General features: G+C 37.9%; 1 pseudogene; it reads right to left on the bottom strand.

The window, feature by feature from the left end:
• Positions 1 to 402: 402 nt before the first annotated feature.
• LOC149533297 (beta-glucosidase 12-like) lies at positions 403 to 9,526 on the bottom strand (annotated as a pseudogene).
• Positions 9,527 to 10,765: the final 1,239 nt, after the last annotated feature.

Below are 10,765 nucleotides of genomic sequence, written 5' to 3'. Positions count from 1 at the left end.
TCCACCTTTTGTTGTGGACACAAAAACATTAATTTCAAGTTTTAATTGTAATTTATTTAAAACTTTCTACTACTTTCTATTTTCTAAAATTGAATAAAATATATATGACTAGATTACATGATATAGTTAGTTAATGGAGCATAATGAAATTCAGAGTCAACCAATATTGAACCTACAAATAACTTAAAATTGAATTGACACTAGTGTGAAATACATAATAGCTTGTTTATTTTCTTATGTTTTATAAAACAAAAGCCTTGATTCAACAACTTATTGAAAGATAATACTCCATAGAAAATCACATAGATTGAGACTTTTATACACTATCTTTCCAACGCTTGGCAAAGATTGTAGTTGTGGCATGCCTCTTATTGTTGACACACAAAGAACTTTGTAATCTATTTATTTCATGAGTTTTTTGAACTAGTTGACTGATGCTTTTGGATATCAAGTTAAGTTATTCTTATAGTCAATGTAATGAAGACCAAATCAAATTGTATGGCTATTTGTCCACTCAAGATTGTCTAAGAGAGACCATACAAAATAACCATGTATCTTGGATCCAGCCCTGTTATTTAACCTTCAGCCTTACAGTATATAAGATTAAAAAAGAGATATATTATCAACTTGAAAAATGTACCTTACTGCATTTTGAACAAATGATAAATGCTTTGAGTGATAATCAATTCTCTAGTTATCATTAAGAGATTGTGCTAGTGATAAAGTATCATCTTTTTTCTCATCAATACCTATATGAAATATAAGTTAATTAGAGATAATCAAAATTTTAATAAAAATTTCCAATGAAAATATTCAAGAACATTAAAATTTATTTTTGTGAGTTCATTAAATTTGAAAAAAATATAACTTTGACTATTTAACACTTCTAGTCTATAAATAAACCTATAAATAAAACCTTAATATATAATATTTAAACTTTCCATAAAATAACTCCAAAAAGAACTTACCATTCTTTGTAATGAAAATGAATGGATTGTCATATTTATGTTTTATATACTTCAATAGCTCTCCTATTCCTTGTGGATACATGTGAAGCCAACTCGATCCTGCCTGTTTGTCCCCATTTAAATATTAAAAGCTGGCCATCTAATGCTACATAATTTTTTTTTGATGAATAGTCCTTTTCAATTAATAAAATTTACTAAGATTACAATTCACAAAAAAGGGCTGGGGGATACAGGATCACCCCGCGAATGAGTTGAATTGGCCAAAGCCGAAGCAAACAACATGGCCGCAACCAGCAACTATAAACTATTCATCAAAAAAAATATAACAACCTCATGCTGCCAAGGTAGTACCAGTAGAGGGAGGAGGGTCATCTTTATTTGGAAATCCCCACATATCAGTGGGATTGTAAGGCAAACTAGGAACTGTCCAGCCGTCAGCAACATCTGCAGGATTTGGGGTAGTTGCAGTCTCTGCATCCTTCTTGTTTGGCTACAGAGGAGAAATTGCCAAGGCTAGCTGGGGAAACTTGCCAGAGTGCACCCATCCAGGGGGAGGAGTCGAAGACCAGCCAGAAGCCCACCCAGGGGGGGGAGTTGGGGACCAACCAGCACCACCACGTGGTGGGGAAGCCGAGCGACGCCTCCAACTACCATGACCACCGCTGGGAGAGTGATGGCGGGGACCTTGGGAGCGTAGCATGTGAGAATGGTGGCCAGAGGACTGGCATTTGGAATGGTGACCACAGGATGAGGAAGCATCAGCTGAGGCCTCCGAAGGCACTCTAGCAATGGTACAAGGAGCATTGCCCCAGTGGTTTAACAATTCTTGTAAGTGGGCAACCTCTAGTGCAACTTTATTAGCTTGCACCTGTATCTGCATAATGACATTGTTACAAATGCATGCCTTAGTGTACATTGCAATGTTAACATCCAAAAAACTGTGAGTGAATAAAATTGCATTCCTATCTTTCCATAGAGAAAAAAAAAATTTCATCTTGAAGGTATGCCAAATCTGGGAAAACTTCTGAGAAAATCTGGGGGAATCACCAAGAAGGATTATGTGCCATGAAAAAGGTTCAGGCCTGAAAGGCTTGAAAAAATCATGGATCCAGTGCCAATAATTCTGAGCATGTTTTCAAAACCAAAAAAATGCAAAAAGGACTCAGGTTGGCCACAGAAGGGGCATCTGGGATTAGGAACCCCAATGTGCTTGAGCTGACACCCCAGGGAAAGACCTTGGAAAGCAAGGCACCAGGCAAAGTGAGCAATCTTAGGTTCTGTAATGGCACTCCAAATGGTGTCAAACCATTTTCTCCATTGAGAAAGAAAAGACTGCAAATGCCATCATTGATTAAGCATGTCTACCATCGGAAGGTGGGGCGAAAGCCATCTATATCCTGTATTGGGCTTATAATTGGTAAATGGAGTGGCAGGAAACCACTTCCAATCATACCACCAAGGTCGAACAGATTGAATCCCCACTTTATGAAGTAAGTGCACAGGGATGGAAGACAACATAAGCTCATAAGTCTGACAATCGGCGTGAACAAGGTGGTATTGAACTTGCATATCCTCCCAAGACCTGAAATTCATGGTGACTGTTGAAAAAATATTGATGAAGGAGCATCTTGCATCCAAAATAAAGGGGAGAAATGTTGAATGTAAAATTAAAAATTAAAAAGAAAAAATTGTGGAGGAGAGAGAAAGTGACAAAAATTAGAAGAGAAATAATAAAAAATTTAAAAAAAGGGAAAAAGGAGAAAAGAAAGGAAAAGAGGATTTCTATTTTTGAGGTGCATAGATGGCATAATAAAACAAAGATAAAAAATAAATGGTTGTCATTCCATTTATCAAGGTGTGTGGGTAGAATTCTAGAAAGTTATAAATATTGTAGAAAGTTGTGGATATTGTAGAAGGTTATGGAAGTTTTAGAAGGTTGTGGATATTGTGTAGGTGGAATTCTAGAAGGTTGTGGATAAGTCATGCATTGGGTGGTAAGTGCCTATTTAAGCAAGGCATATGAGAAATTCTAATCAAGCTCAAGGGAAAGTTTAAGAAGTAGAAGCTAGAAGGCGTGAAGACTTCAAGGTGTGAAAACTCTAAAGGTGTAGCTCTTCAAGTAGAAGTTATTGGTGAAGCTCTTGGTGTGAAGACTTTTATTTAGGATTTCTCTTATGTTGAAGAAGTCATATCATCTTGTGGGTGTTGTAAGGATTTTTCAAGTATAATAAAATTATTTGTGAAGCATTTTTTTTTATTTCTCTCGATCTCCATATCGTTGCTTTCTTGATTGTGAGTGGGTAAGGGTGGTGTGGCCCTTTATCAAGTGGTATCAGAGCAGGAGTTCCTGAGTGTACAAGCAGATCACCAAAGTGTGAGGCAGTTTGTACCAGGACCTTGGTTGGGTGAAGTTTATCAGAGCAGGAGTTCCTGAGTGTGTGGACAGATCACCGAACGTGAGGCAGTTTACACCAGGATTTGCAAAGAAGGTTGATCTTGTGGCTGATTGATCTTTTAGATTGGTGGATTTGTTTAGGGTTTGCTAAATTTTTGGAAGATGCCTCCAAGAAGATTGGACCCCAAGGAAAATGATGACCTTAGTGAAGCGATGGAAGAAAGAATCTGAGAGAAGATAAGAGCAGAGGTCAAATCAGAGATTGCATTGATGAAGAGTGACATGATTGCTGAAATTGTGAGTGCTTTGGGTGGTGTACCTAGGCATGTGGATACTGAAGATAGAAATGATGAAGTTGCCGAAGACTTTGAAGTTGTTAGTGAGGATAGAAGTGATCATGAGGAGAGACCTATTGGAATTAGGGCTAGTCAGTTTGCTCGACCTGGATCTCAGTTGAAGCTGAAGCATAAGATGGAGGCTTCTAATTTTTCAGGTACTTTGAATCCTGAAGACCTAATTGATTGGATTGGTGAATTAGAGGACTACTTTGAGCTTAAGGGTATTGAAGATCCACTAAGAGTAAGGTTGGCACAAACTAAGTTGAAGGGACATGCTGCTCTTTGGTGGAAGGAACTGCAAAGAGATAGAGAAGAGGAAGGTGAAATGAAGATCACTAGATGGAAATTGATGGTGACTAAGTTAAAGGAAAAGTTCATTCCTGCTGATTATGAACTTGAATTGTTTAAGAGATTGCAAAATCTGAAACATAAGGATATGACTATGAAGGATTACACCGAGGAGTTCTACAAGATGACTATTCGGTCTGGGCATAGAGAATTGTCAAAGGAGAAGGAAGCACGACACATTAATGGTTTGAGATTCAATATTTAGGATGAGGTTGGTATGTTGAATATTTCCACAGTTGAGGATGCTTATCAATATGCTTTGAGAGTAGAGGAGAAGCTAAAGAGGAAGAATCAAGGTAGTTCCCGAGGGAAGGAGAAGCAAGATAGTTCGGTACAAGCTAAACCAAAAGTAGAAGGCGAACCAAAACCTATGGAACAAAGAAGAAGGACAGGTGGAGGTGTATTCAAAGGTAATTGTTTCAAGTGTGGTCAAGAAGGGCATAGATCTTTTGAATGTTCTATTGGTAGGACAGCTACTATTGTGAATGCGGTTGAAGTCCAGGAAAATCAGCTTGAGGAAGGAGAAAGTTTTTTGGCTCGACGAGTACTAATGGGTAAGAAGACATTGGATTCTTGTCAGAGCACTAGTTTGTTCAAAACTTGTTGTAAGTCTGGTGGGAAAGTTTGCAAGGTGATTATAGGTAGTGGTAGTACTGATAACCTTGTTGCTGAGGAGATGGTTCAAAAACTTGGTTTGAAGAGATTGAGACATCCTTGTCCTTATGGGATTGGCTGGTTGCAAGATGAGCATGCTTTGGAAGTGAGAGAGCAATGTCTTGTTGATTTTTAGACTGATCAGTATAAGGATGAAGTATTATGTGATATTGTGGATATGAATAGTTGTCATGTGTTACTTGGTAGACTTTGGCAGTATGATTGCAGGGCTATGCATGATTGTGTTAGGAATGTGTTTACTATTGAGAAAGGTGGTAGGAAGTTTTCCCTGATTCCTTTGCAGAATGAAGCGCTTGGTAGGAGAAACCTGAGTGTTGGTAGTCGAGTTAAGTTGGCAAATTTTGAGAAGATTGAAAATCAGCATGGGAAGTAGACCTATAGAACAACTATGGTGGATGTAAAGGAGAAGAAGGAAAACAAGGGAAAGAGTGTGCAAGTTGAAGATTTGGAGGACATACATGTGAAGAACCAGTTTTGGATTTATGTACTAAATCCCGAAAGATGTTCTTCCAGCTATTAGAACATCTTTTCAGACCTGGGGAGTCTAATGTAGGAGCATCTTGCACCCAAAATAAAGGGGAGACATGTTGAATGTAAAATTTAAAATTTAAAAAAAAAAATTGTGGAGGAGAGAGAAAGTGACAAAAATTAGAAGAGAAATAATAAAAAATTAAAAAAAAGGGAAAAAGGAGAAAAGAAAGGAAAAGAAGATTTCTATTTTCGAGGTGCATAGATGGCATAATAAAACAAAGATAAAAAATAAATGGTTGTCATTCCATTTATCAAGGTGTGTGGGTAGAATTCTAGAAAGTTATAAATATTGTAGAAAGTTGTGGATATTGTAGAAGGTTATGGAAGTTCTAGAAGGTTGTGGATATTGTGTAGGTGGAATTCTATAAGGTTGTGGATAAGTCATGCATTGGGTGGTAAGTGCCTATTTAAGCAAGGCATATGAGCAATTCTAATCAAGCTCAAGGGAAAGTTTAAGAAGTAGAAGCTAGAAGGCGTGAAGACTTCAAGGTGTGAAAACTCTAAAGGTGTAGCTCTTCAAGTAGAAGTTATTGGTGAAGCTCTTGGTGTGAAGAATTTTATTTAGGATTTCTCTTATGTTGAAGAAGTCATATCATCTTGTGGGTGTTGTAAGGATTTTTCAAGTATAATAAAATTATTTGTGAAGCATTTTTTTTTATTTCTCTTGGTCTCCATATTGTTGCTTTCTTGATTGTGAGTGGGTAAGGGTGGTGTGGCCCTTTATCAAATATCTTTAGTAGTGTAAATTCCTCGTTTATAGAAATGCAGAGCACTGGCTCCTTGAGTCTTGGCAAGAGGAATACCTTGGAAGGCAAATAGGGGAGACCACCAAATGTTTTGTTGATTTAAGGACAGCCCATTGTGGAACTCATTATTAGCCCAACAAAGCCACGGTTTAATAGCTTCCCAGGCTTTCCAGATGCTCTTTATAACGAAGGAGCCTTGTATGACCACTGGTTCTCGCATAGTGAGAAGGGTCTGAAAACCAATTCCCTTCCAGGCCGGTCTGTTAGCAGGGAAGCCTGAAGAGATGCAATGTCTGACAAGAATTTTCCAGGCTTCATCTCCAGAAATAGCTCTGATAATCCATTTAGCATAGAGGGCAAGGCCCTACTTCTGAGTGGAAAGCAGGCCAAGACCCCCAGATTCCTTCAGGAGACAACAGAAATCCTAAGCAACTCTGTGAAAACCATGATGGTCAGAACCAGAGGCCCAAAGAAAATCTCTGAGCAAATGTTCTAATTTGAGGTATGAAGCTTTGGAGGGAGCCCAACAAGAAGAATAAAACACATGGGTGGTAGCCAAAATCTTAGAGCAAATCTGGAATTTACCAGCAAGAGAAAGCGGCTTAGTGATCCAATAATCAAGCTTTTTGGTAATCTTTGTAAGCACAACATTCCAAAGTTTCACAGGGGAAGCCTGAAAAGCAAAGGGAATGCCAAGAAAGCGAAAAATTTCTCCATGAGTAACCCATTTCCATTGGTATTGGCTGAGCCAAGGTGGAGCTGGCAAAAAAGATTGTCGATAACAGAGCATTTTATGCCATTGAATGGCAGATCCAGAGGCTTGACAAAAAGTGTCAAGACAATCTAAAGCATTTTTTATGTTTTCTTCATCCTCAAGAAGAGTGAGAAAAGAATCATCAGCAAAATGACCATTGACTAATTAGGAGGAAGAACCAGGCAAGGAAATGCCACAAACCAGCCCAGAAGACACAGAATGAGCAAGTAAATAACCAAAGCCTTCGGCAGCAAGGACATAAAGCGCAGGAGCTAACGAACAACCTTGTCTGATGGAACAAAAAAGTCCAAAAGCTTCAGATTGCGAATTATTGATGGTGATGCAAGCATTAGCGTCACCAAAGAGCATCTCCACAGATTGAAGGAAATTGGGACCAAAACCCAGAGCCTGAAGCATACCCAAAATGAAAGGCCATTCAATATGATCATAGGCTTTAGCAAAATCTATCTTTAAAAAGATAGCCTGCTGCGTGGACTTACAGGCCCATTCCATACCTTCCCAGACAGCAATGATGTTGTCAAGAATATACCTGGATTTGATGAAGCCAATTTGTTCAGGCTGCACAATTAGAGGAAGCATATGGCAGATTTTGAGAGAGAGCGTCTTAGCAATGATCTTATAAGACACATTGAGGAGGGTGATGGGCCTCTAGTTGCAGATGTCCTCAGGATCGCCAGCTTTAGGTATGAATTTAATATTGCCTTTATTTATGATCATTCCTAAGCTTTTAGAATGGTATCCTTCAAGATAGACTTTGTGCAAATCAGGACCAATTTGCTCCCAAAGATGTTTGTAAAATTCACAGGGAAATCCATCACACCCAAGGGATTTGTCATCCGCCATGGAGTAAGCTGCCTTTTTAAGGTCTCGGAGGGAAAAAAGTTGCTCACAGAAAGCGCGTTGCTCAACCGCGAGGTGGTTTGGAGTAACAGAAATACACTTTCTGAGAGCCTCCTCCTGAGCAACCGAATGGCCCTGCGAAGCAAAAACGTTCTCATAGTGAAGAACAAAAGCTTGCAGGATGTCTGGCAGATTGGAAAGAACCTCAGTTCCCTGTTTTATCTTTTTAATCCCAATATTGGTATGACGGGCTCGTAGAGCCTGAAAGAACTCCTTCGAGGCTTTGTCGCCAACCTCCAACCAGTGGAGACGGGCTTTGATTTGAGCTCCTCGGGCAGCATAGTTATCAGCAATTTGCTTTTCATGGCGAAGCTTGGCAAGCTGAAGTTGCAGATCCACATCAAAAGGGTTGAAGGTGAGCGCTTCAGAGGCTTTTTTGAGGGCAAGGGTGTTGGCTTCATAAGCACGTTTTCTGAAAATTGCTTTATAAGTTGTTTTAAAATTTTTAACAGACTTACCACTGGGCCGATCAGCATTCCGTTCCTCTCAGCTGATGACATTAACATAGCAATCGAAATCAGAGTTCAACTTCATTTTTCATAAAATATTGCAGAGCAGCTCAATAACGTCCTTTGGGAAGTTAAATCATGAAAGAAGTGAACCTGTTAGATTTGCTTGAGAGTCCAATGTGTAGCTTGTGTTAAGGGGATTGGGTGGCGTAGAAACTTCAGCAGCGTAAAGAGAAGTATAATAATTTAAGCCCAGAAAATCAAATGAACCTTTCACCATTGCATATTCACGGCCACTAAACTTCGGTAGACGATTGCCAACAAGGGGTATTTCCCTTTTGTAATCGGATCCATATACCTGACATTTCGCAAGGCCGATCAAATTCATATGAACGGGCAAATAAAACTTTATTTATTTTCTTATGTTTATTGGGATAAGATACTTTGCTTACCAACCAAACATGAAATCTAAGGCCCTTTGGGTGGCTTCCCAGTCAGCATTTGATTTTTAATAGGGAAGAAACCAGTGGCTCACTTTTGTCATTCCGATCAATCCCTTCTGTACTGCCTGCACAAAACTTATTGTAGATTTGGATTATAACATTGATATTCCGAGTAAGGAAATTTTGAGGAAAATAAAATTGCCACCTGATATTTCCTCTTATATACACGGGCAGCAGCTGTATGGGAAAGGATAAGATTATGAGCTACAATATATGGTTCTGCTGCCGAATTTCCTGTGCTTGAACTTCCATTAGAAGAGGAATGGCAGCCAGGTGCAAATGTGCCAATATCATATCCAAAGCTAGCGTAAGCATATGGTTCGTTTAATGTAATCCAGTGCTTTACTCGATCGCCAAACTCTTGAAAGCACAATTCACTGTAAGCTTCAAAATCATTCCTGCAAATATTAGAAAATGGATTAGAAAATGTATATACCATTTTCGGCATACGATATAAACATATGAATTGTTACACACACAATATTTTTACTCAGAAAGCCTCCATATTTATCTTCAAGAGCTTGCGGAGTGTCCCAATGAAAGAGTGTCACAAAAGGCTTGATATCTACATCAAAATTTTGTTATTGCCTCTTAATTGTATTAGACTAATTCTCACATGGACACTGGCAAACGATAAACGTTTTACCATGTTTTAAGAGTTCGTTAATTAGGTTATTGTAGTACGCCACTACAACTGTATTTATTCCACCTTTGACCCAGCCATCTGTGACCCCACAAAAATAATCGATTTAAGAGTGCCGCTAAAAGAAAACCATATGCATCCATGCTAATTCTGCTTGTGAAAAGGGAAAAACTAAGGGGGCTCACATGTTAATATCCTTGACCAAGAAATAGATAACCTATATGCATCCACGCCCATCTCCTTCATCAGCTTCACATCCTTCTGTAAATTAAATTTATGTCAATACAGTCTAATATGGAAATGCTAAATACATTGAGAAGGTACATTCATGAAGGCAAGAGTCAGAAATACAAAGTGATTTGTGAACCTTTTATATAGGGAGGTCTTGAGTTCAAATATATTCAAACTTAACGTATAATAATAATTAAATACAACAAATAATAATAATTAATCTAAACTTAAATCCATTAAGATAGAAAAAAGATACAATTATGATCTTTCATGAATCTGAAAATTAATTTGATTCAAATCAAACATTTGAAAAAAGCACACCTTATAGTGATGCTCAACATCCCCATTGCTATCATTTGCGATATTGCCTACACATAATTTCATTTAGGATAAGATTTCATGCATAGATTGGAGAACAAAAATGGAAAATACATATAAATAAACATGTATAATATAAACTGAGGAGGAAACATACTCCTATTCAGTACTTTTTTTCCTCCATGAGCAGATACAGGAGAGATCACAAAAATGGTGGTAGTAGATTACAAAAAAATATAACTTTTAATATTCATATTGATCTGGTTGCAAACATAAAATCCACTTACATAGCCTCTATAAATAGAGGATTTCCAACTACAAAACTAGTAGAGGAAGGTACTAGGCTTTTGACAAGTGGATGGTTGCATGAGGTGTAGGACTTAGTCCATAGGGAGATGTGGATTTCTAATTTACAGATTTCTAGGAGTATACAACTAGTACTGTAGTTCAGTTGCAACTGACTGCAAATGTGGAGTGTTAAATCCATCTATTCCAACACCCTCCCTTAATTTCTACCACTAAAGACTCTATGTGGGAGAAATTAAAGAAGAAATTCTTCCTAGGATTAAGCCTTCTTAGGTACCCATTTACAACATAAAATTTTGTTTCTCCTTCTTTAGGATTTTTCACCCAACAAAGTGGTTTTGGCTTACCACAACCCCTTCAATAATTTTTTTAGGTTTTTCACCTAAACTAGTGGTTTTGGCTTACCACAAATCCTTCAACAAACTTTTAGGTTTTTTTACCTAAACAAGTGGTTTCTGATTACCACAAACCCTTCAATTTTCTTTTTAAAAGGTTTTTTACTTAAAATAGTGGTTTTGGCTTAACACAAACCCTTTAAGACTTAGACAAGTGGTTTGAGATTACCACAAACCCTTCAAACTTTGCAAAATATTGTTTCAATGATGGGGAAACTGGCTCTATCTTTTCTCATGCACATTA

This window comes from Cupressus sempervirens, chromosome 10, assembly GCF_028749045.1.
Source record: "Cupressus sempervirens isolate cs-2001-9-10 chromosome 10, ASM2874904v1, whole genome shotgun sequence".
NCBI lineage: Eukaryota > Viridiplantae > Streptophyta > Pinopsida > Cupressales > Cupressaceae > Cupressus > Cupressus sempervirens.
Note: the sequence above shows the minus strand (reverse complement) of the source record. Positions and strands in the feature narration are given on the sequence as shown.